The sequence below is a fragment of the Ranitomeya imitator genome, chromosome 1 (assembly GCF_032444005.1).
Source record: "Ranitomeya imitator isolate aRanImi1 chromosome 1, aRanImi1.pri, whole genome shotgun sequence".
Lineage (NCBI taxonomy): Eukaryota > Metazoa > Chordata > Amphibia > Anura > Dendrobatidae > Ranitomeya > Ranitomeya imitator.
The window spans coordinates 455990408-456015880 of record NC_091282.1 but is presented as its reverse complement, the minus strand read 5'-3'; the positions used below and the strand labels follow the sequence as shown (position 1 = coordinate 456015880).

The following is a 25473-nucleotide window of genomic DNA, read 5'->3' as shown; positions in this document are numbered from 1 at the left end:
CGAATGTTTTCAGCAGGCTCCCATGACCTGTCCTCTGGGCCATAACCCTTCCAATCCACCAGATAGAACTTTTTGCCGCGTACCACCTTGCACCCCAAAATAGCGTTCACCTCGTAATCGTCCGTAGACGAACCCGATGTCCCGGCAGATGACTCGGAAAACCGGGACATGTATACGGGTTTTAAGAGGGACACATGAAAGGTGTCGGTGATACCCAAGCGTGGAGGAAGAGCCAAACGGTAGACCACAGGATTAACCTGTTCGAGAACCTTGAAGGGACCCAAGTAGTGAGGAGCAAACTTAGTGGACTCAACTCGCAGCCTGATGTTACGGGCGGAGAGCCACACCAAGTCGCTAGGAGCAAAGGTCGGAGCGGGGCGCCGATGAACATCGGCGGAGGACCTCATTCTCTCCTTGGAGGCCCGAATGGCATCCTGCGTGCGGTCCCAAATGTCCCGTGCCTCCACAGCCCAGTCTGCCACCCTGGAGTCAGCAGAAGACACAGGCATGGGCACAGAAACACGCGGATGCTGGCCGTAATTTAGGAGGAATGGAGTCTGACCGGTGGAGTCGGCTACGGCATTGTTAAGTGCAAACTCTGCCCACGGTAGCAAGGATGCCCAGTCATCCTGCCTGGCAGAAACAAAATGTCGTAAATATGTGACCAAGGTCTGGTTGGCCCTCTCTACCAACCCATTCGTCTCGGGATGATATGCCGAAGAGAGATTCAACTCAATACTGAGTAGACGACAAAGCTCTCTCCAGAATCGAGACGCAAACTGGGGACACCGGTCACTAACAATTTTGTCTGGCATACCGTGTAGGCGAAAGATATGCTTGACGAACAAGACAGCCAACGTCCGTGCAGAAGGTAGCCGTGGAAGAAGCACCAAGTGCACCATTTTGGAAAAATGGTCGGTGATCACCCAGATAATGGTGCAGTTACAAGACTTGGGTAAGCCCACCACAAAGTCCATCCCGACCATCTCCCAGGGCCTGTCCGCCACCGGCAGAGGAAAAAGCAAACCAGCTGGCCGTTGCCGAGGAGTCTTGTTCTTGGCGCAAGAGACACACGCCCGAACATACTCTGCGACATAACGAGCCATATGCGGCCACCAGTACGTCCTCGCCAGTAACTCAGATGTCCTTTTGGTACCAAAATGTCCACCCACCCTGGACGAGTGTGCCCAAGAGAGAACCTCCGGTCGCAAATTGGATGGAACAAAAGTCTTGCCCGGGGGCACAGACTCTAGCGAAACCGGGGCCACAGTTCTCAAGCTCTCGGTGGGGACAATAAGCCGAGGCTCCTCCTCCTCCTCCGCAGATGACACAACGGAGCGAGAGAGAGCGTCGGCCCGAATGTTCTTCTCCCCAGAAAGAAAATGGAGGGTGAAATGAAACCGGGAGAAGAATAAGGACCATCTGGCCTGGCGAGAATTCAACCGCTGGGCTATCTGCAGGTACACCAAATTTTTATGGTCTGTGAAGACTTGGAAGGGAAAACGTGATCCCTCCAAGAGATGTCTCCACTCCGAGAAAGCCAACTTCATGGCTAGCAACTCCCTGTCCCCGATGGAATAATTCCTCTCTGCTGGTGAGAAGGTCTTGGAGAAAAAGAAGCAAGGATGCTTCCGACCTTGAGCATCCTTTTGGAAGAGGACTGATCCAGCACCAACAGAAGAGGCATCCACCTCCATGATAAATGGCTTATCAACATCGGGGCGATGTAGGATGGGAGTGCTAGCGAAGTGTGACTTTATAGAGTTAAAGGCCTTGGAGACCTCCTCAGACCACAATTTTGGATTCACCCCATTCTTGGTGAGGGCAACCAAGGGAGCTACCAAAGTTGAGAAGTGCGGAATGAACTGGCGATAATAATTAATGAACCCCATAAAGCGCTGCACCGCTTTAAGAGAATGGGGTTCCTGCCAGTCCATCACAGCCTGTAGTTTGGCAGGATCCATAGCTAATCCCTGGGCAGAGATGATGTAGCCTAGGAAAGGTAAGGACTCCTGCTCAAACATACACTTCTCCAACTTGGCATAGAGGGAGTTTGCCCGTAGGAGGTCGAAGACTTTGCAAACATCTCTCCGGTGGGAGTCAATATCTGGAGAGTAGATGAGAATATCATCCAGATAGACTACGACCGAGGTGGAAAGCATATCCCGGAAGATATCGTTCACAAAGTCTTGGAAAACGGCTGGGACATTACAGAGCCCGAAGGGCATCACCAGATATTCATAGTGCCCATCCCTGGTGTTAAAAGCCGTCTTCCATTCGTCTGCCTCACGGATGCGAATCAGGTTGTAAGCACCCCGCAGATCTAGTTTAGTAAATACCCTTGCTCCCCGAAGCCTATCGAAGAGCTCAGATATCAAGGGCAAAGGATACTTATTTTTAACGGTGATAGCGTTAAGACCCCTGTAGTCTATACATGGACGCAATTCCCCATTCTTCTTCTGCACGAAGAAGAACCCTGCCCCAGCAGGTGACACTGACTTCCTAATGAATCCTCTTGCCAGATTTTCCTGGATGTACTGTGACATTGCCTCCGTCTCCGGGAGAGATAGTGGATAGACTCGACCCCGGGGAGGCTCAGCACCAGGGCAAGAGCTCAATAGGACAGTCATAGGGGCGATGGGGCGGAAGGATCTCCGCCGCCTTTTTGGTGAACACGTCTCCATAAGACCAATACTGCTTGGGGAGAGAGGAAAGATCTGCGGGTACCTCTGTAGTAGCAACCTGAACGCACTCCCTCTGACACCTACCCCCACAAGATTCACCCCATCCCAGGATTCTGCCAGAGGACCACTCGATATGAGGAGAGTGGTACCTTAGCCAAGGTATTCCCAACAGGACCTCATCAATTCCCTCTGTAATGACGAGCAGAGATATAATCTCCTGATGAGATGGCGACATGGACAGAGTAAAAGGGATGGTCTGGTGTGTTATCTGTGAGGGCAGTGTCGACCCATTCACCACTCGTACCGTTACTGGTTGAGCTAGCATAACCAGGGGTATTGCGTGACGTTGGGCGAAGGCAGAAGACATAAAATTGCCCTCCGCCCCTGAATCCACGCAGAGCTCTACCGAGTGGGAGAATGAGCCTATAGTAATTGTCCCCTTAAAGGACAATTTAGAGGCAAACGTCGCCGTGTCTAGTGTACCTCCACCTACTACCACTAGACGCTGACGTTTCCTCGACCGCTGAGAACATCTGGTGGCTAGATGTCCTGACTGCTGGCAAACATGACAGACCTTGAGTGCACAAGCGGTCCGAGACTTAGATCCCGCTTGTGACACTTCCCTGGCCTCATGTGACTCAGGAACCAGGACCGGAGATTCCAGAGGTTTGGCGAAGGTAGGAGCCAGCCGAAACCTCTGCCTACACTGGGCTCGCTCTAACCTCCGCTCGTTAAAACGGAGGTCAATTCGAGTGGAGACAGTTATTAACTCCTCCAGTGTGGCAGGAATCTCCCTAGTGGCCAGAGCGTCCTTAACGTGGTCAGCCAGGCCCCTCCAAAATATGGGGATATGAGCTTTATCCGACCAATCCAGCTCAGAAGCTAAAGTGCGGAATTGGACGGCAAAATGACTGACCAAGGACTCACCCTGAGTTAATGCCAGCAGTTGGAGCGCAGTATCATGGGTGACTTGAGGTCCTAAAAAGACCTGTTTCAGAGTGCTCAGAAACAGCGGAGCACTCTGCACCACATGATCACCACGCTCCCACAGCGGCGTAGCCCATTCCAACGCCCTGTCCGACAAGAGAGACACTATAAATCCCACCTTAGCCCGCTCTGTGGGAAAACGTGCAGCCAGGAGCTCGAGGTGAATAGAGCACTGACTCACAAATCCCCTACAAAACTTGCTATCACCAGAAATTTTTTCTGGCAGCGGGAGGCGAGAAAATGTCAGAGCAGGGGTGGCAATGGACAGGGTTGCTGCAGCCACGCTAGCAGCCTGTACAGCAACTGCGGTAACATCCACAGCTGAGGTTGCGCTCTCAAGAGCCGCCAACCTACCCTCCAGCTGCTGGATATACCGCAAGGATTGCTGTTTGTCCGTCATTACTAGCCAGACCCTGGTGCTAGTGTAATGTTAGGGCTAGCGGAACGCACCAAATAATAAGACAGATAGTGTATGGTGCGTTCGCAGCCCGGGGTCCACCGTGCAGAGATGGAACCTGCTGCTAAGTAATGACGGACTATATGGCGGTACTCATAAGTATACACACGTGGGTTAAACTTCACCCAGCGTGAAGGAAGCGATCCTGTTGCGTCACAGGATCGCGGTACCGCACATAGAAGGCGAGCAAGTAGTCAGCGAACTCAACCCCAACTAGGATTGAAGTCCGATTAGACCCTTGCTGGCACAACACCGCAACTGGGTGTATAAGGAAGCAGAATAACAATATTAGGGCACAAGAGTGCATGCGGTGCCGCACTGACGAACTCCACTAACCACCCAGGCTTGGGTAAGGAAAGCACAGAGGAAGTGCACGGCGCCGTACTGGCGGTCACAGCAACTGGACGCTGTAACGTGTGATTAGTGCTGTAGGATAAGTCGGGCGCTAGATAGCAACCATACACCTTCCGCGAACAGACATTCAATAGGGAAGGGGTATCCAAGGACGACTTGCACTCACAACAAACACACGTAAGCAAATGTACACTAGCGCATGGCCGTGCGGTCATGCGCAGTTTATATAGTTGCAGCACAGGAAGTGGCCACAGAAACTTTGCCCTTCCAAGACCTGCCAAGAGGACCAATGGAATGTGCTGCAGAGCCTGAGCACATGACCCTCGATCTCCAACGGGAGATCTTGCCCTGGGCATGCTCAGTGTGTGCAGACAAGGACTTAGTCCCAGAGAAGTCCGCTCACTGCTGACCAGCACAGGCTTTAATGGCAGAAGCTGAAGAAGCAGCAGTAACTCTCTGTACACAGTGAGACTGAGCAAGACGCTGGGACCGACGTCCCTGCTGAGCAGACTCCACTGCGGCTGGATAAGAATGGGAGACTGCAGCGGAGATGACCCGAGATTCCCCCTGTGCAGAAGCGGGAACTCGAGACCTAACAATTTCCAGACCTGAAATAACAAGCACTTTTCACCTATTGTGTCCCCCCATTTCCTTGTAGATTGTAAGCTTGCGAGCAGGGACCTCACTCCTAATGTCACTGTTTAAATTGTCTTAACTTGTACCGAATTTATTGTTTGTACATGTCCCCGCTTAATTGTAAAGTGCTGTGGAATATGTTGGCGCTATATAAATAAAAAATATTATTATTATTATTATTAATGTAGCTTCTCATAGAATATAATGTAGCCCCCTTCATAGAATATAATGTAGCCTCCCTCATGGAATACAATGTAGCCTCTCATAGAATATAATGCAGCTCCCTCATAGAATATAATGTAGCCTCCCTTATAGAACACAATGTAGCCTCTCATAGAATATAATGCAGCTCCCCTCATAAAATAATGTAGCCCCCTCAAAGAATATAATGTAGCCCCCTCTCATAGAGTATAATGCAGCCCCCTCTCATAGAATGTAATGCAGCCTGCCTCATAGAATAGAATGCTACACCCTCAAAAGGTATAATGCAGTCTCCACCATAGAATATAATTTAGCACCCACATAGGGTATAATGGAGCACCCCTCATATAGCATAATGCATTCCCCCATACAGTATACTGTAGCCCCCTCATAGGGCATAATGTTCTCCTCCCTCATATAGTATGATGTAGCCCCCACAATATAACGTAGTCACCAGAGAGAATAATGCAGTCCCCACACAGAATTATATGCAGCCCTCTCATAAAGTATAATGCAACCCCCCTCATAGGATATAATGCAGCCCCTCTCCACCTCCATCATTGTTCTCCCCTCCACCCCCATCATTGCCTTCTCCCCCACCACCCCTATCATTGCCCTTTCCACAACCTCCATCATTGCCTTCTCCCCCACAACTCCCATCATTGCCCATTTCAACAGCCCCATCATTACCCATTTCAACACCTCCATCATTGCCTCTCTCCACCACAATCATTGTCCGTTTCACCACAACCATCATTGCATTCTTCCCCTCCACCCCATCATTGCCCATTCCACCACCTCCACCATTGCCTCCTTCCCCACCACCCCATCGTCCTTCCCCACCACTTCATCATTGCCAATCTACAATACACACATCTCCAATATACACACACAGCACCGCACCACCCTCTCACTCACACACACTCACTCAAAGCACCGCACCACAAACACACACCATCGCACCACATACTCACATGCACGCAGACAGAAACACAGCGCCACTTACCTCTCACAGCACATCCCAGCAGCCTCTTCCTCACAGGCTGCTTTCTGTCTGAAACAGCTGTGTGCTGAATGATGACGTCATCTAGCTGCGCTGTCACAGACAGGAAGTGCTGGGCAGGAAGCAGGACGCTGGGATGTGATGTGAGAGGTGAGTGGTGCTGTGTCTGTCTGCATGCGTGTGTGTATGTGGTGCTGTGCGGTGCTTTGTGTGTGAGTGTGAGAGAACGGTGCGGTGGTGGTGGGGCTTTACATGCGGGCTAACGCTGCCCGCTATTAAAGTGATAATGGTATTCACTCCTCTCCACGCCCATGGGGGCATGGGGGCATAGGGAAGAGTGAATATTCATTTCTCTTTACCAGCAGGGACAGGTGTGGCTTCCTGTCAACCGCTGCTGCTCCACTTGCACAGGGCAGGCCCCCTTGACTCAAGGGCCCATAGCCACTGGCTGGGGGCCCCTAGAGCAGTTAGGGCCTTAGGCGGCTGCTGGCTAGTATGCCAGCAGGTGTCAGTGCCTGGGCCCACAGGAAAATCCTCCGGTTCTCCGGTGAGCCAGTACGACCCTGGGTATACACCAGAGAGGGCTTGGGGTTATATATATATAACTATAGCATTTGTTACCATCCACCTCTCGTGTCTCCCCTTTTCCTCATAGTTTGTAAGCTTGCGAGCAGGGCCCTCATTCCTCCTGGTATCTGTTTTGAACTGTATTTCTGTTATGCTGTTAGGTCTATTGTCTGTGCAAGTCCCCTCTATAATTTGTAAAGCGCTGCAGAATATGTTGGCGCTATATAAATAAAAATTATTATTATTATTATATATGTAACTTACATATCTTTGCGTCTCTTTTGCTTATCTTTGAAATAACATGTTTTCCAAAATGTACCACTAACATCACTAATTTCATGGCTTTGTGAAGGGAACAATGGGATTGCTAGCACTTTACCAAATCCCAAACCCCTATCATTAAAAAATATATTTTAAATTAAATAAGGATTAAATAGAAGTTATATTAAGAAATAAAACAAAATGATACACTTATGTTTTTTTTCTAAATACAGTATACTGGGAATATTATATGCTGGCAGTTTGTGCACCTTCAGCTGGCAATATTTTTACGAGGACTTTAATACTTATTGTGCTCTCTAATATCTACAGTGGGCACTGCAATATGTTCATTGCTATACTGTCATGTTTATTATGTACAGTATTATATATTTGTGCAGTATAACAGCATTGTCTGTAATTTCCTCAATGAGTAGATCATGCTAAAAAGTACTATTATATTCTCAGTCTATTAAAATGTAGATTTTATAATATAATTAGAAATATACTACAGTAGATTATTTAGAACTAAGTGGATGTCAGGCATTGACATACTGGACTAAAAGACCTGTCTTGTCTAATTATGTAAAAAATAAAAAAAATTGGTCGGATTTTGTAATTTTTGCGCCTGCTTTTTTCATACTTTGTCTTTTTTTTTTTTTTTTTTTAAACACTTTTTAGACAAATTTATAAAAATTATACATCAATTTTAATGCTCATTGTGCCAAGTGTGTCATTTTTATTTTTGAGTTTATAAAAAAAGCTGTTGAACAGCATTTTACCTGCCAATCTCTTAGCGTGCCCGTGACGTGAGTGTGGGAAATTATAGGTTACCATGACATTTGGAGGTCTGCTGAAGACCTCTGTGCATGTTATGACAATTCTATGAAAGCCAGTCTGTATGTAGATCATTAATTTCTCTAGTAATAGAAGTGATGAATACAATACACAAGCGATCAGACGATTGAGGCTTCAGGGACTATTAAATACAGTAAAATAAAAGTAAAAAGTCTGCGTTCATAAAAGTCAAATCTATCAAAATATAAAGTAAATTAAACTAACTGTTAAACGGCATAGCGAAAAGTTAAATAAAAAAGCCAGAATTACGGGGGTTTTGGCCACCGTAACATTGGTATCAAATATCAAATATTGGTATTCGTAACATCGGTGCCAGAATGGTATCAATAATAACATCAGCTCAGGATACAATCTCTCACACTGCCTCATATCCTGAAAATGAAGGCGATATGGGTCTCGGAAAATGGCAAGCGAAGTTTTTTATTTCTTTTGCAAATTTCCACATTTTTTTCACCACTTAAATAAAAATATATATACAGATGCTTCTTACAAAATTAGAATATCATCAAAAAGTTAATTTATTTCAGTTTTTCAATACAAAAAGTGAAACTAATATATTATATTGAGTCATTACACACAGAGTGATCTATTTCATGTGTTTATTGCTGTTTATGGTGGTGATTATGGATTACAGCCAATGAAAACTCAAAAGTAATTATTTTTATATATTAGAATAATTAACAAAACACACCTGCAAAGGCTTACTAAGCATTTTAAAAGGCCCCTTAGTCTGTTTCAATAGGCTCTATAATCATGGGAAAGACTGTTGGCTTGAAAGATGCCCAGAAGGCAGTCAATGACACACTCCACAAGGAGGGTAATCCCCAAAAGGTCATTGCTAAAGAAGCTGGCTATTTACAGAGTGCTGTATCCCAGCATATTAATGGAAAGTGTAGTGGAAGGAAAAAGTGTGGTAGAAAAAGGTGCACAAGCAACCGGGATAACTGCAGCCTTGAAAGGATTGTTAAGAAAAGGCCATTCCAAAATTTGGAAGTACAAGAGCCACCACACATAGACATATGAGCTTCAAGTATTGCATTCCTTGTGTCAAGTCACTCATGACCAACAGACAATGCCAAAACCGTCCTTCCTGGGCCGAGGAGAAATAGAACTGGACTGTTGCCCAGTGGTCTAAGGTGTTGTATTCAGATGAAAGTAAATTTTGTATTTAATTTGGAAATCAAGGTCCCAGAGTCTGGAGGATGCACAATCCAAGCTGCCTGAGGTCTAGTGTGAAGTTTCTACAATCAGTGATTGTTTGGGGAGCCATGTCATCTGCTGGTGTTGGTCCACTGTGTTTTATGAAGACCAAAGTCAGCGCAGCCGACTACCAGGAAATTTTAGAGCACTTCATGCTTCGCTCTGCAGACAAGCTTTTTGGAGAAGGAAATTTCATCCTCCAGCAGAACTTGGCACCTGTGCACACTGCCAAAAGTACCAATATCTGGTTTAAAATCAACAGAATCACTGTGCTTGATTGGCCAGAAAACTCGCCTGACCTTAGAGAATAAAGAATCTATGGGGTATTGTCAAGATGAAGATGAGAGACACCAGACCCAACAATGCAGAAAAACTGAATGCTGATATCAAAGCAACCTGGAGTCCATAACACCTCAGCAGTGCCAGAGGTTGATCGCCTTCATTCCACACCACATTGATGCAGTAATTGATACAAAAAGAGCCCCGACCAAGTATTGAGTGAATTTACAGAACATACATTTCAGTAGGTCAACATTTCGGATTTTAAGTAATTTTTCAAGCTGGTGTTATAAAGTATTCTAATTTACTGAGATAATGACACTTTGGAGTTTTCATTGGCTATAAGCCATAATCATCAACATTAACAGAAATAAACACTTGAAATAAATCAATCTGTTTGTTTTGACTCTTGGAAGAAGGGGAGTTTAAAAATGAAAAAAGAAAGAGAAAATCGTTTTTCCCAAGTCTGAGACTTTTTAAAGGAGAGTTCTGAGACAAAAAATGGTCATTTGAAACTTGTGCCATGCCAAGATCAGCATGAGCCTTACCCTTAAGAGCCTAACCACCACCAGCATGATCAGGCACATGTCTTCGAAATACCCAACTTGGTTTGACGAACGCCTGGGTCCACAGTTGTCAGTGGAAGAGACCACTTCCCATGTGCTATTTGCTTGCCATGCCATTGTCCATGACACTGGCACATGTGCCTCTCACTCTGCACCTGTCCTTCCATATTCTGAGGCACTATCATCAGGCACTTCCAAGGCACAAAATTCAGCTACCCTACCCCAGGCCTTAGAACAAAAAAGAAAGTTCCCTGTCAACCACCCACCCACAAGCCAAAACGCTTGATGGGCACATTTCCAGGCTGCTTGCTGTGGAAATGTTGCCACTTAGTCTAGTAGACACAGAGGATTTCCACCGAGTCATGTACACAGCCATCCTTTGGTGGTCAGTCCCAGCTGCCACTATTTCTCCCAGTGTGGCATCCCTACCTTGTACCAGCACATGCCAAGATCATCACACGTGCCCTTACCAACGCACTTACTGGGATTGTTCACTTAACAACCGACACGTGGACAAGCGCTTATGGCCAGATACACTACATTTCCCTGATGGCAAACTGGATGAATATTGTGGAGGCTAAGTCACACCCGGAAACTGCACATGCGCTACCAGCACCGAAGATTGCTGCCCTACTTCTTTGAGGGTTTCCTTCACATCCTACACCAGTTCACGCACCCCCACCTGCTCTTCTCTCATCCTCCATCTCTGATGTGTTATCTCAGATCATATCATCCACAACAGCCAGAAACTGGAAGTTCTGCATCTCTGCTTTAGTGAAATGGCAACAAGCTATGCTGAAGCTCATATCCGCGAGTCAGCTACAGCTGCTGCTGCAATGGCAGTGCTGCGGCAGCCCATGCAAGTGCCAGCTCACTGACTGTTCTGTGACATCACTACATACAGGAACATCAAACTGCATTTGCTGGCAAGGCTTTGTGAGCACCAGAGAACAGTTGTGGAATACTAGCTCCAGCACGCACATCATTATTCTGGTCAGTCTACACACATAGCAACTGAAGAGTGGTCATGAATGTATGACATTTCTATTGTTCTCCAAAATTGATGCCATAATCAGCACAATGATCCCTCTTCTGCCATTTTAAAATGAAGCGTTAGGAGGAGCTTTAAGGAGGCTAAGGAGGAGGAAAAACAGGAGCTGGTTGCTAGCGCAACAGAGGCTAGTACCCACACAAGCTTTATCCTGTCTCTCCTATGTGGATGGCCAGAGGGGGGAATAAGGAAAAAGAGAGCGAAGAGAAGGAGATGGAGAGTTGTCATCATGGTGGAGACAGGGAAGTGCTGGCTGTTTGGACCTTGGCACATATGGCTGACTTTATGTACCTCTGCCTTTCTCATAATCCTCACCTTGCATATAAATGAGTACTAGTTGGTCATCCGGGAAGACCCACACTATACGGAGAACCTTGCATCTCTCCTGTCTGAGGCAAAGAGGTCTATTAAAATGGTGCTATATCAGAAGGCCATTGTGAAAAATATGTTGAAAAAATTCCCAACAGACAATGCTAGCAGCAGGGGGCAAGCTACCTTGCCTATTCAAGGATGAAAAGTGAGGGAGACATACACCAGGTATAGAAGAGGCAGAAACACTCTTTCAAAAGCCTTGGCCAACTTTGTGACACCCTCCCAGCGTTCAGGCTCTGATAACAGGGTATTTATGACAAGGAGGGAAAAGTTTTTAAAGTCGGTCAAGAGATACCTGGCTGACAAATTCAGCATACTCCCTAATTCCTCTGCGACCTTCAACTATTGGGTCTTAAAGCTGGACACCTGGCCTGAACTGTCCCTCTATGATTTGAAGGTGTTGTGCTGCCCTGGCACTAGCGTATTATATGACTGGGATTTTAGTTCTGTGGGGGGTCATAACAGACAGATGCTAAAAATGCTGTTAGGCTCACTCTGATAAAAATTAACAAAGCCTGGATTAGCCACTACTTTTCCTCACCATCAGATGACAGAAGCACATATAGTTTTGTTAATCTACAATACTTTAATGAGGTCCTCCAGAGTCTTTATGATTGCAGAAATACAACTGCATATTCTTAAATATTTGATGAAGCACTCCAGTTGATGCCTTTAAGGGTGTATGGATGATCTGCCTTAGAATTTTGATTCTTGCTTTGCACTGTGCTCACAGCCTTTATGAGTGTAGAAGCACCACAATTACACTTTTTTAATATTTCAATGAGGCACTCCAGTCGGTGCCTTCAAGGGTCTATGGATGGCCCTGCTTGTATTTTTTGGCAGGCTTTGCACTTAGTGCGTAGCCTTTATGAATATAGGGGTACCACTACATGAAAATTTGAACAGAATGTGTGTCGCCCTCCTTTATGTCTACTACATGAGACAGAGAGATACTAACCAGTCAAGCCTCATCTCATCTGCTCAGCACGGACTGGGCATCAATGGGGAGGGGGAACAGTAGCTTGTTGCTAGCACAACAGTGACCACTACCCAAACAAGCTTTTTCCCATCTCTCCTATGTGGATGGGGAATAAGTAGGAAGAGAGGAAGGAGGAGATGGAGAGTCATCATCATAATGGAGACAGGGAACTGTTGGCTGTAGGGACCTTGGCATATATGGCCAAATTTACGCACTGTTACCTTTCCCATAACCCTCAAATTATATTCATCTTGAGCAAAAAAGAGTACTGGTTGGTCACTCTGCTAGGCCCACGCTACAAGAGAACCTTCTTAGAATTTATTTTGGCTTGGACTGTGGGCAGAGTCTTTATGAGAATAGAAGTACAACAACTACACTGTTTTATTTTTTATGAGGCCCTCCATTTGGTGCCCTCAAGGGTGTATGGATGACCCTGCTTGCAATTCTAGGAGTACCACTACATGACAACAGAACACAACAGAATGTGTATGAGGCCCTCCCTTCTGTCTAATACAAAGTGTATCTTAGTCCCTCTTTCATCATAAATTACACTGAAATTTCCCATATTTTGCTTAAAATATCAACTTTGGTTTACTTAAATTTTGCCTTATATACAAGTCATTATATAGGAAAAATGTTTATTTCCTGTAAACTCCAATTTCTCTTCAACTTTGAATGTCTTATTGCCAGTAATTAAAGTAGAGTAAAAGTGTGACACCAATATTCTCAGCAGCCAATCTTGGAGTCAGAGATGCTTCCCAGGGTCTTCCCCATGCTGTTCTCCTTTCATTCAGCACTTTCCCATCCATTTCAGCATTTGGACTGCCCAACAGATCCTCCTTATAGGGGCTGCCAGAAAAATGCTTGTATTTCCCACTGGCTCCCATTATACTTGTAACTCGAAAAGAGCATCTGAGCATTAGAAATTGCTCGGTTTGAGTAATGAGCATGTAAGCACTTTAATGATTGCTCATGCCTTTCAATAAATTAGTGAAAGTGTAGCAACATTTTTTTTCAAAAAAATTTATTGAAAAATTCAATTTATGGCCAATTACAAGTACTGTAAGAGTGCAAACCATTTCAACTGACAATTTTAATAATATCAAAGTGATTTTACATTACATGGATACGTGTAATTGGTTTAGAACAGTTTATAGTTGCTGTGCTGTCACACAATATCTGTAATGCTTGCTTAGTATTTAATGGTTTTCTCTCCCTATACCTATAGCTAAGCTATGAGATATGATGTGTTCTCACTATCCAGACTCACCACAAATGACTGCAGGATTCTTTACCTTGGCTTTTATACAGGATATGATATTTCCTCCTCTTCGGCTGTGCTATTCTACTTAATGCTTTGTTGCAAGGTATTATGAGGAAGCTCACTTGGCCACGTCCATGTTAATGTGAGCCTTCTCTGAACGATGCAGTCTTTTGCAACATGGAAAAAAGCAGCAGCCATTTTAGACAATTCATGTCAATCAAATATATTAAATTCCTCTCCTTACCCCTTTTCTTTTGTAGCATTCACTCAATCTTAGTTTATCAATAAGATACTTATTTAGTGAAACAGAGATAAAGATGGACTGTCAGATTAACGGAAGGATCAAGTTGCAGCCATTGCCCATAGGAGTATGAAGAAACTGTAGGTAGAGAGAGAGAGTCAGATACACACAAAGAAGCTGTCATTTTTTTATGACCTATTGCTTCGTTACACCAACAATGATCGTTACTAGAGCTGAGGGATTTTCTTAAATTGAATTTTACTTAAATTTTACAAAAATTTACATTCTGGACTGTACAGATTATTTGTATTCCACTCTGTGTGACTTCATGCAAAATGGAGCTTAACAATAAATGGATGACTATTAGGTTAAAAAGAAAATGAAAATGTACTTTGCTGCTTACCACTGATGCTCTGGTGAGCCGGCTGCCGGTCAGTATCATCATGGCTACAGCCGCCCCTCACTGTGTAATGAAAAGTGACTCTATGACTGAAAGCCAGAGAATGCCGGTAAGAATAAAGTTATATACTTCCTAGTAGCCTGGTCTTCAATGCAGCGGCCACATTGCTTTATAACACTATTAATCTGCAAATTAACCCCTTATCTGCAGGTTAATGCTGGTATTTAACACGACAAGTTTCCTTTAATCAGAATCCTCTGTAACATTCTGAATCCGTATAACCATCTAGTTGCATACTATTCATCCCTTGTTGACCTCTTGCTTCATAATTATCATTTATTTACATTTTTACACAGTGTTTCACATAGAGTATGAAAGCTCCATCATATGCACAACATTGAGCTGTAATCTAATTAAAAGTTTCAACATTGTTTGGAGTCCTTGCTTTAAGTGTAAAATACTTTGTTTCTTATTGAGGCCTGTTTTATTTCAGGTAAAGAAGCAAAATATCATACAGCATTCAGCATTATCCATTTTTTGAAAACTAAGAAAGAAGAAACCTCATTCTGGCAAAATGTTGGCACCTGCACAATCTGCATATGAGCGCCTTGTATCCTGGTGAGTTATTTTATCTATATATATAATTGTCTAAGGATTTTTCTGTCTGTCTGTCCTTGAAATCCCGCGTCTCTGATTGGTCGAGGCCGCCAGGCCTCGACCAATCAGCGACGGGCACAGCATGGCAACGATGATGTCATAAAGGTTGCCTCGACCAATCAACGACGGGCACAGTCTGCTGCGAATTCACCTCGACCAATCAGCGACAGGCACAGTATCGACGTAGATGTCATAATGGTTGCCATGGTGACGATGATGTCATAAAGGTTGCCTCGACCAATCAGCGACGGGCACAGTCTGCCGCGAATTCTGGAATCATCATTGTCCATATACTACGGCGGGCCACAATCTAGTATATATATATATATATATATATATATATATATATATGTATTTTTACATATTTATTTTATATTAAACCTGAAAATATATGAATGCAATCCTATATTATTTTAAAACATATTTTCACTTCAATAAATATTGTTCAAACATCCTAATAATATTAAATATATTATTTATAAATAACTATTGCTTGCATGACTCCATCAAGCCTTTTTCAGAATGTATCTCCAATGTATTCACTGCCTCTACATGCTTACAACTAAGTGCCATGTCCTGTAAATTAATATTCACTGATTAAAGCTACAACAGAATCTACCCTATATTGCTCCTGCAGAAGAGTGTATGAGAAATCGTCTGAGTTTCATCCAGAAAACTCAGATGGTTTTTTTCTGATTTTCATCCTATTTTCATCAGTCTGCCATTTGTGTGGCCATTTTTTTTTATGTCTGTGTGACATCCATGTGATGTCCTGGTGCAATCCATTTTCAAAATGTACATGATTAAATACAGGTTGCTAGGCTCATAAAAGAAATTAATCTGTAAAAATGGGATGACACCCTAATGTTCCGTGTGTGATCCCTTTTTTACTCACCCAAAGACTTGAATGGGTGAGTAATAAAATGGACCGCATACTATGAAGAAATCTACCTATTCACCCATACATGACATCTACAGTACTTTTACAGCATTACGGGAGGTGCGTTCCCACAAACTGCCGTAGATGTATGGTGCAACGATCGAGTCGGCTCACTCACAGATTTAGCGCTATCATCAGCGTACGTCCGCTATATATTTTAGTTGACACAGCATTCAGTGAAATATTTTAGCTGACAAAAGCATTGCAGGGTATTAGATTAACAAACAGGGCAGGGAAAGTTTGAAAAAATTGTAAATATATTTTTTTAAAATCACAAAATAAAGAACAAAACAGCCTCAAAATGAGGCTCCATAGATTTTTCCTTACAACCTCTGATACCACACTATACTCTTTTTCAACTATGAACAACAAACTCTTTTCTGGACAATTAATGCCACACTGTCCTCCCTTATGAACTCTAACCTTCACACTGTCCCTTATTGAACTATATTCACCATATCATCCTCCCTCTTACCTGATGTCATTTCAATTGACTGTCTTCAGTGTACCCTTGGCAGGAGTCTTGGCCTATGTGATAAGCCTTATTAACTCTGCAGTTGTTGCTTTTCCTAGAGGATCTAGAAGATCTACTTCTCATAGACTTTGTAGCGCTGATTCTGAAACTGATTATATTAAGTCCATTGATCTTAAGTTGCTAGATGTTCTGTTCTATCACTGAGATGTTTCAACTCCATCATTGAAGCAGGATTGTGTCTCGTTATTTTCTCCATCTAGGTAGATTATGTGCTACTCAAATTCCTCAGTTCTTTATGCCTGTTTCCTCAGACTGTTGTAAATATGGGGTTAAGGAACATTTATATAACCTGACCCAGAGCCTTCTCGATATATGGGGCTAATGCATTTGTGACCTTGGTTGCTATTTTCTTGTTGTTTACTGGTTGTTAATGTCTTTCCAAGTTTCCGCTATTACTGTCCTCTTTGTCAGAGAGAACTAAAAACGCATCAGGCACAAAATCCGGACATGCTCTATCTTTTTGCGTTTTTTTTGCGGATTTCCCACTCCAAAATGCATTGGGAAGTGTCCGGAAAAAACCGCGGCAAAAACGCGTCAAAACCGCGGCAAAAACCGCATGCGGTTTTCTTGCGGATTTCATGCAGAAAATGTCCGGTTTTTCACAGGAATTTTCTGCATGAATTCCTGAACGTGTGCACATAGCCCTAGAGATTGCTCTATATGAAAGTGTTCTGCTGTGGATGAGACATTGCCTATCCATTTTGGCTGATCCACTTAGCACTAAGATCTCTCTGTGTCTTTTGTGTACCGTGCAACAGATGTCAAGCCACCCACCATCGACCTGCTTTAAAACTGATCTGAGCCATATCACTACATGTCGCCTTGGTTTAATCCGGGTAGGATGCTTAGACTCCTCTTCATGCTCCTACATCACCAGTACTGAAACCAGAAGTCCATTTTATATTATTTACATAATTAATGCTATATATTTTGAACAGTAATGTATCATATTACAGTCATGGCCAAAATTATTGACACCCCTGCAATTCTGTCAGATAATACTAATTTTCTTCCTGAAAATGATTGCAAACACAAATTCTTTGGTATTATTATCTTCATTTAATTTGTCCTAAATGAAAAAACACAAAAGAGAACGAAGCAAAAAGGAAAACAATGATCATTTTACACAAAACTCCAAAAATGGGCCAGGCAAAAGTATTGGCACCCTCAGCCTAATACTTGGTTGCACAACTTTTAGCCAAAATAAATGTGACCAACCGCTCCCTGTAACCATCAATGAGTTTCTTACATTGCTCTGCTGGAATTTTAGACCATTCTTCTTTGGCAAACTGCTCCAGGTCCCTCCAAACTGCCATTTTTATATTTCTCCACAGGTGTTCTATGGGATTCAGGTCTGGACTCATTGCTGGCCACCTTAGAAGTCTCCAGTGCTTTCTCTCAAACCATTTTCTAGTGCTTTTTGAAGTGTGTTTTGGGTCATTGTCCTGCTAGAAGACCCATGACCTCTGAGGGAGACCCAGCTTTCTCACACTGGGCCCTACATTATGCTGCAAAATTTGTTGGTAGTCTTCAAACTTCATAATGCCATGCACATGGTCAAGCAGTTCAGTGCCAGAGGCAGCAAAGCAACCCCAAAACATCAGGGAACCTCCGCCATGTTTGACTGTAGGGACCGTGTTCTTTTCTTTGAATGCCTCTTTTTTTTCTCCTGTAAACTCTATGTTGATGCCTTTGCCCAAAAAGCTCTACTTTTGTCTCATCTGACCAGAGAACATTCTTCCAAAACGTTTTAGGCTTTTTCAGGTAAGTTTTGGCAAACTCCAGCCTGGCTTTTTTATGTCTCGGGGTAAGAAGTGGAGTCTGCAGGGCAGCTTGAACTTGTTTAGATGTTAGTCGAGGTTTTTTATCCAACATCCGCACAATCTTGGGTTGAAATCTCTTGTCAATTTTTCTTTTCCGTCCACATCTAGGGAGTTTAGCCACAGTGCCATGGGCTTTAAACTTCTTGATGACACTGTGCACGGTAGACACGGGAACATTCAGGTCTTTGGAGATGGACTTGTAGCCTTGAGATTGCTCATGCTTCCTCACAATTTGGTTTCTCAAGTCCTCAGACAGTTCTTTGGTCTTCTTTCTTTTCTCCATGCTAAATGTGGTACACACAAGGACACAGGACAGGGGTTGAGTCAACTTTAATCCATGTCAACTGGCTGCAAGTGTGATTTAGTTATTGCCAACACCTGTTAGGTGCCACAGGTAAGTTACAGGTGCTGTTAATTACACAAATTAGAGAAGCATCACATGATTTTTCGAACAGTGCCAATACTTTTGTCCACCTCCTTTTTTATGTTTGTTGTGGAATTATATCCAATTTGGCTTTACAATTCTTTTTGTGTTTTTTCATTTTAGACAAATTAAATGAAGATAATAATACCAAATAATTTGTGTTTGCAATCATTTTCAGGAAGAAACTGAGTATTATCTGACAGAATTGCAGGGGTGTCAATACTTTTGGCCATGACTGTAAATATATCCGTATTACGTATTATAACCTGTACTATGTGCAATCTGTATAGCAGAGGTGTCAAACTGCATTCCTCGAGGGCTGCAAACCATGCGTGTTTTCAAGATTTCCTTAGCATTGCACAAGGTGCTGTAATCATTATGTGTGTAGGTGATTAAATTATCACCTGTGCAGTACAAGGAAATCCTGAAAACATGACCTGTTTGCAGCCCTTGAGGAATGCAGTTTGACACCCCTGCTGTATAGTATTTGGGTGATTTTGTTACTGTTGAATTCATGCTTAACAGGACAACCCAATGGGCAGTGTTCTATACATAATATACTGCATAGTGCATATGGTATTGTGAGGTGGGATAAATTAAACATGGCATATTTTTCATCCATAGTACATTTTACAGATACCCATTGCACCCCTTACCTAACAGTTCTTACAGTGTAATTATACTTTTTTTCTTACAATTTAAAGTCTTTTTAGCCTTTTTTGTTTTGCAGCAAAATCTAATTGTATGCAGACTGCAAATGATTTGAGTAATGTTCCTATTTAGCGTTTTATTGCCCAATTCAATTATTTGTTTTTTTTTCTTGTTGTTTATGTTATTGCTATGATTAATTAGCTCTGAAGAAAATGTGCTCATAAAAGCAGTAAGTCACAGAGTTCCTGGCAAATTCATTGATTACTTTTGCTATGAAATATTGCTACAATTTGTATTAGCAGTCATTGTTTGAAATATTTAAAGCACAGTATTTTCTCAATGAATTTATTATCTGGGTAACAATATGAAAGCATACATTTCCATATTGCCACAAACAAAAGGCTTTGCTAGCCGAGTTCCTATATTCTGGATTGACAAAATAGTTATTTAAATATTTATAAAATGAACATTGTGAGCAGACATGTTAAAAGCAGCTAATGATATAAAGCTATCAAGGGACCTATTAACAGAAGAGTGCTTTGTAACTCGGAAAACCTAACTGTTATAGTGGTAGGCATCTAATTTAATTAAAAGCAGTCAGAACAAACCTTTGTTCAGCTTTTCCTACTTGCCATGTAACGGTCGGAAGTGGGGTAATATTTGTTGGGTTGATGTCACCTATGTCATTGGTAATTTGACAGCATGGGATGATTTTACCACCTATCAGAAGCAGTGTTTGCCACGCTGTCATTCACATGACAGCACCACAAACACACAGTGTTCAGGGGTCGAACCCGAAGGGTAACATGGACTTCCTAGTGAAATCCGTGTTCGGTGTCCATGAATGAACAGTAGGTGTTTGTTGCGGATGCTGAACTTTACTGTTCAGGTTCGTTAATAAATTCAGAGTGTATATAGCATCTAAAATTTTGGAAATTGTGAACAATTAAGCAATTTGAAGATGAAATGATCTCTAAAAGGCCTAAAGTTAAAGATTGCACATTTCCTATGTATTTTAGGCAAATATATATATATATACTAGATGGTGGCACGATTCTAACGCATCGGGTATTCTAGAATATGTATGTAGTTTATTTATGAAGATTTTAGAATAATACATTGAATACACAGGATTTGGCCGGACTGCGCCTGTCGCTGATTGTTCGCGGCCGGCCACGTAGTATATAACAGCCCACGTAGTAAGTAGCACAGCCACACAGTTTATTGCACAGCCACATAGTATATAGCAGAGCCACGTAGTATATAACACAGCCATGTAGTATATAGCACAGCTCACGGAGAATATAGCACAGCCCACAGAGTATATAGCAGAGCCACTTAGTATATAGCACAGCCACATAGTATATAACACAGCCCACAGAGTATATAGTACAGCCACATAGTATAGAGCACAGTCCACAGAGTGTATAACAGCCCACATAGCATATAACACAGCTCACGTAGTATAAAATAGCCCACACACGCAGTATATAACACAGCCCACATAGTGTATAACACAGGCCACATAGTGTATAACACAGGCCACGTAGTGTATAACACAGCCCACGTAGTGTATAGCACAGCCCACGTAGTATATTGCACAGCCCAAGTAGTACATTGCACAGCCCAGCATTGCACAGCATAACGCAGTCCATTAGCGCTGCCATTAACCCTGTGTGAGCGCTGACTGGAGAGGAGTATGGAGCGGGCACTGACTGCGGGGAGGAAGGAGCGGCCATGTTGCTGCTGGATTGTGCCTGTCGCTGATTGGTCGTGGCAATGGTCGTGGGCGTTTTGCCACGACCAGTCAGCGACTTGGATTTCCGTGACGGACAGAGGCCGCAACCAATGACAGACAGACGGAAGTGACCCTTAGACAATTATATAGTAGATGTATATATATATATATATATATATATATATGTTCATCTTTTACATTTTAAAAAATTACAAAAAGGAAGATGGGCCCAAGCAAAAGTTTAGGACCCTGCATGGTTGGTACCTAGCAGTACCCACTTTGGAAAGTAGCACAGCTTATACTCGTTTGAGGTTTTTTCATCCATTCTTTCTTGGAAGATTCTTCCAGTTCCGTGAGATTTCTAGGTTGTCTTGCATGCACTGCTATTGTGAGATCTAGTCACAGATTTTCAATGCTTAGATTATGAAACTGTGAGGGCCATTGTAAAACCATCAGTTTGCACCTTTTGAAGTAGTCTATTGTGGATTTTGACCTGTGTTTAGGATCATTATCAATTTGTAGAAGCCATCCTCTTTTCAGCTTTTTTACAGATAGATATTGTAAAAATGTCATTGAATACATTCTTCCCTCTACGTGTGAAAAGTCTCCATCTAGGTATACATGGTACCCCATCCAGGTATACATGGCACCCCATCCAGGTATACATGGCCCTATCCCAATCCGGGTGTACATGCCCTATCCCCATTCTAGTATACAGGCCCATATCAACATCCTGGTATATGTGGCTTCCATCCCCATCCTGGTATACATGGCCCCCAACCTGGTGTACATGTCCCCCATTCCCCTCCTGGTATACATGGCACCCCATTCTGATCCTGCTGTACATGGCCCTTCATCCTGGTATACATGATCCCCATCCTTGTATACATGGCCCCCTCATCCCTATCCTGGTATACATGGTCCCCCATTCCTATCCTGGTATAGATGGTTCCCCATCCTGGTTTACCTGGCCCCAATCCCCAGCCTGATATACATGGCACCCCATCCCAATCATGGTATACATGGCACCCCATCACAACCCTGATATGCATAGCCCCATACCCATCATGATATGCTTGGCCCCCTCATCCCTATCCAGGTATACATGGCCCCCCTCCCCATCCATCCTTATATACATGGCCCCTGTTAGGGCTAGTGGAATGCACCGAGTATAGGTAGGAAGCAACAAGGTGCATTTGAAGCCCGGGGTCCACCATGCAGAGATATCTGCTGCAAATCAATGGCAGATAAATTCTGAGCTCACACGTGGGTTATGCTTCACCCCGTGTGAACTGAAAGCGATCTCTGTTGCTGCACAGAGTCGCGCTGTACACAAAAACTATACCCTAACTAGGGTTGTGCTTGCAAGCAAGCCAACAGCTAATTGCCCCACTGACACTAACTGCCTGCCTGAGTGTACAGTCTCAGCGCTACAGTCTCACACCACATGTGTAAAGAGTGGTATAGTATCCACTGGCCTAAGCCATACACATTTGATAATAGCGCATGGACTTGCGGCCATGCGAATGTTTTATAGTTTCAGCTCTTCAGGATCTTCCTGGAGAACCAATAGGAGCTGCTACTGGGTCTGAGCATGTGACCCCCAACCTCCAATAAGAGGTACTCCCGTGGGCATGCTCAGTGTGTGCAAAGCATGACATTGTCCCAGAAAAGCCTACTCGCCTGGAAAGACAGCAGTAGCCCTTTGCACAGTATCAGGCCGAGCGAGACTCTGGGACCGACGTCTCTGCTGAGAAGGCTCCACTGTGGCTGATGTAGAATGGGAGACCGCAGCAGACATGGTTCGAGATTCCCCCTGTGCAGTGGTGGGAACTCGACACCTAACAGCCCCCCATCTTAATCATGGTATATATGACCCCACCACAATGCACACATAAAAAATAAACTATTCTACTTGCCTTCCCTTGGCTCCCTTGCAGCACAGCCTCCTGTTCGGATGCCAGTAGCTGATTTCAGTGTGGAAGCAGTGCATGATGTCACTGCCCCCACAAACCAAGGTCAGCTGCCAGAATACTCACTGCTCCCCATGCCCAGGACAATGGGAGTGGATAGCAGTAAATATTCATACTCTTTAATAGCGAGCACATGTGAACATCCAGCTATTGCAAGCAAGCTGGCGGCTGCTGCTAACAGTGTGCTCGCTATTAAATAAAATGAATATTCACTGCTCTACACTCCTATAGTCCCACCCACTTTTCCTGGCTTCAGTGCATAGAGGTGAGAGGGACTTTGGGTGTGTGTAGCAGTGAATATTCATCTTTTTCAACAGCGGGCACATGTGTTAGCTGCCAGCTTATGCCTCTTGTGACCCTCTCCTCCACCGCTGCTGATTTCCCCTTTCTCTTCTATCCACAGCCACAGCCACAGCCACAGCCACATAAAATACATCTGGACTATAAGATGCACCCCCCCACTTTCCTCCAAAACTTTAGAGGAAGAATGTATGCCATATAGTCTGAAAAATACAGTATTATCAGTGGGGCAAAAAGAGAGAGATTTGAACTTTTCTGTTTTTTATTGTTTCATATTTTATTTTATTTTTCACACTTTTTACTGTATTTAATAGTTCCTTTAGGACACTTGAAGCTGCGATCATCTGATAGCCGGTTCTATACATATCAGTGCTTCAGATCTGCTATGTATAGCAGAAATGATGATCTCCTATGAATGCTGACTACAGGCTGGTGTTCACAGAACAGGATCATGAACAGACGACCAGCTGTCTTTATAACCCATCGGCACACCGTGATCATATGAGGGTATGTGACCGCTGTGCGGTCAGTAAAAAACTAGAAAAAGTCCACCGCAGAGAAATGCAAAAATCTCCACACTTGACTAAAGGTGTGGAGGGCAAACTCTGCTGCCCAGAGCTTCCAGCTTAGCTGAATAGATCCATACTGATAAGCTGGACAAATGAGCAAAACATAGAAAGTGCTGAACAACAAAGTCCACAACAAGTGAACTGCAAAAGGACAAGCAAGGACTTAGCTTTGCTGAACTGGTCAGAGTGTCAGGAAAATCCTAAGAGCAATGACTCCAGGCTAGAACAATTGACAACTGGCATTGAATGAGGGATAAGGCCAGACTAATATAGCCGAGCCAGAAAGACGATCAGTGAAAACAGCTGCTGAAGCTAAATCCAAGAAGCAGCCATAGCACTCAAAACCACAGGAGGGAGCCCAAGAGCAGAACTCACAAAAATGCTACTTACAACCACCGGAGGGAGCCCAAGAGCGGAACTCACAACACAATACCCCGAAACACCGTGTCTGCAAATTGAGATTCTGATTTGACTTTTCTCCTAACTCACATTCCAAGTTTCGTTAAAGGGTCGATAGTGACTTGTTTCTCTGAAAAAGCAACTTTCATATTAATCTTCTTTATGTAATTTAGTAGGACTATGACTGAAAGCCTGAGGCTGCCTGGAGGGATAAAGTTAATTTCCTAGCAGCTGCCGTGCTTTTTGTGTGACAGATTCACAGTTTCAGAATGCTAGTAACTACCATATCTGCAGGTTAATAGCATTTTTCACTTGCAAGGTTCTTTTTAAAGACAACCATAGAGGTTAACCAGCTGTCAACTGAACGATCGTGTGGCCAAAAGCTGTCTTTCCTGACTCCTCCATACATTGGAATGCCTAGACTAATGCTCCTGTGTTCTTTAGTAAAGAGCTGCTACCATAGTCCAAAAGCAGTGGTTTATCTACTGTAAGAACAAAAGTAGCTGGCATTGGAAATCCACAGTAATCATCCTTCTCTCTGCTCCCGATATCACATGTTGGCAAGGAGTTGGAAGGTTCTCTTACACAATACACTGAGAGCCAATCCCTATGTACTGTTGGGTTTGGCCGATGTTAGTCTAATCTATATGGTGTATTGAAAAGTGTATTGAAATGCTACAGAATGGTGCAGTAGAGATGAGCAGAAATTACCAAATAGTAAATGCTGCAATTGATGGAAAATCATGCAACAGTTTGTTTGTGATATTGCTGCAGTCCTTTTTTCACAGTTCTGCATCCTGTGAATACAATGGTTATTTCTAATATAGCAAATCAATTGCAATTATATAACCGTCATTTCCAAATATTTTTATATTATAAAATAAATAACAGTGTATCTAGATACAGTCATATAAACCACAACCCAAGCTTTTAGCAATTTCCTGGGATATGTTTAAGTGGAAGATATTCTCAGCCAAATGCTTCTGAATGTGAAGCTAGAATTAATGCAAAAGACACTATAACAATAATTACCAGGCTTTCAGTTGAAATAATTTTTACCTCCAATATGACCAATCGTAAATGATTTATAAAATATGAAATTTCATA

General features: G+C 43.3%; 1 long non-coding RNA gene across 1 annotated transcript in view; it reads left to right on the top strand.

Moving 5' to 3' along the window:
- LOC138676035 (uncharacterized) overlaps nt 1-25473 on the top strand; it is a 2127350-nt gene that overhangs the window by 1265040 nt on the left and 836837 nt on the right. The window contains exon 5 of the long non-coding RNA XR_011320737.1: nt 14851-14975. This is a non-coding gene — a long non-coding RNA (uncharacterized lncRNA). The remainder of the gene's footprint in view (nt 1-14850; nt 14976-25473) is intronic.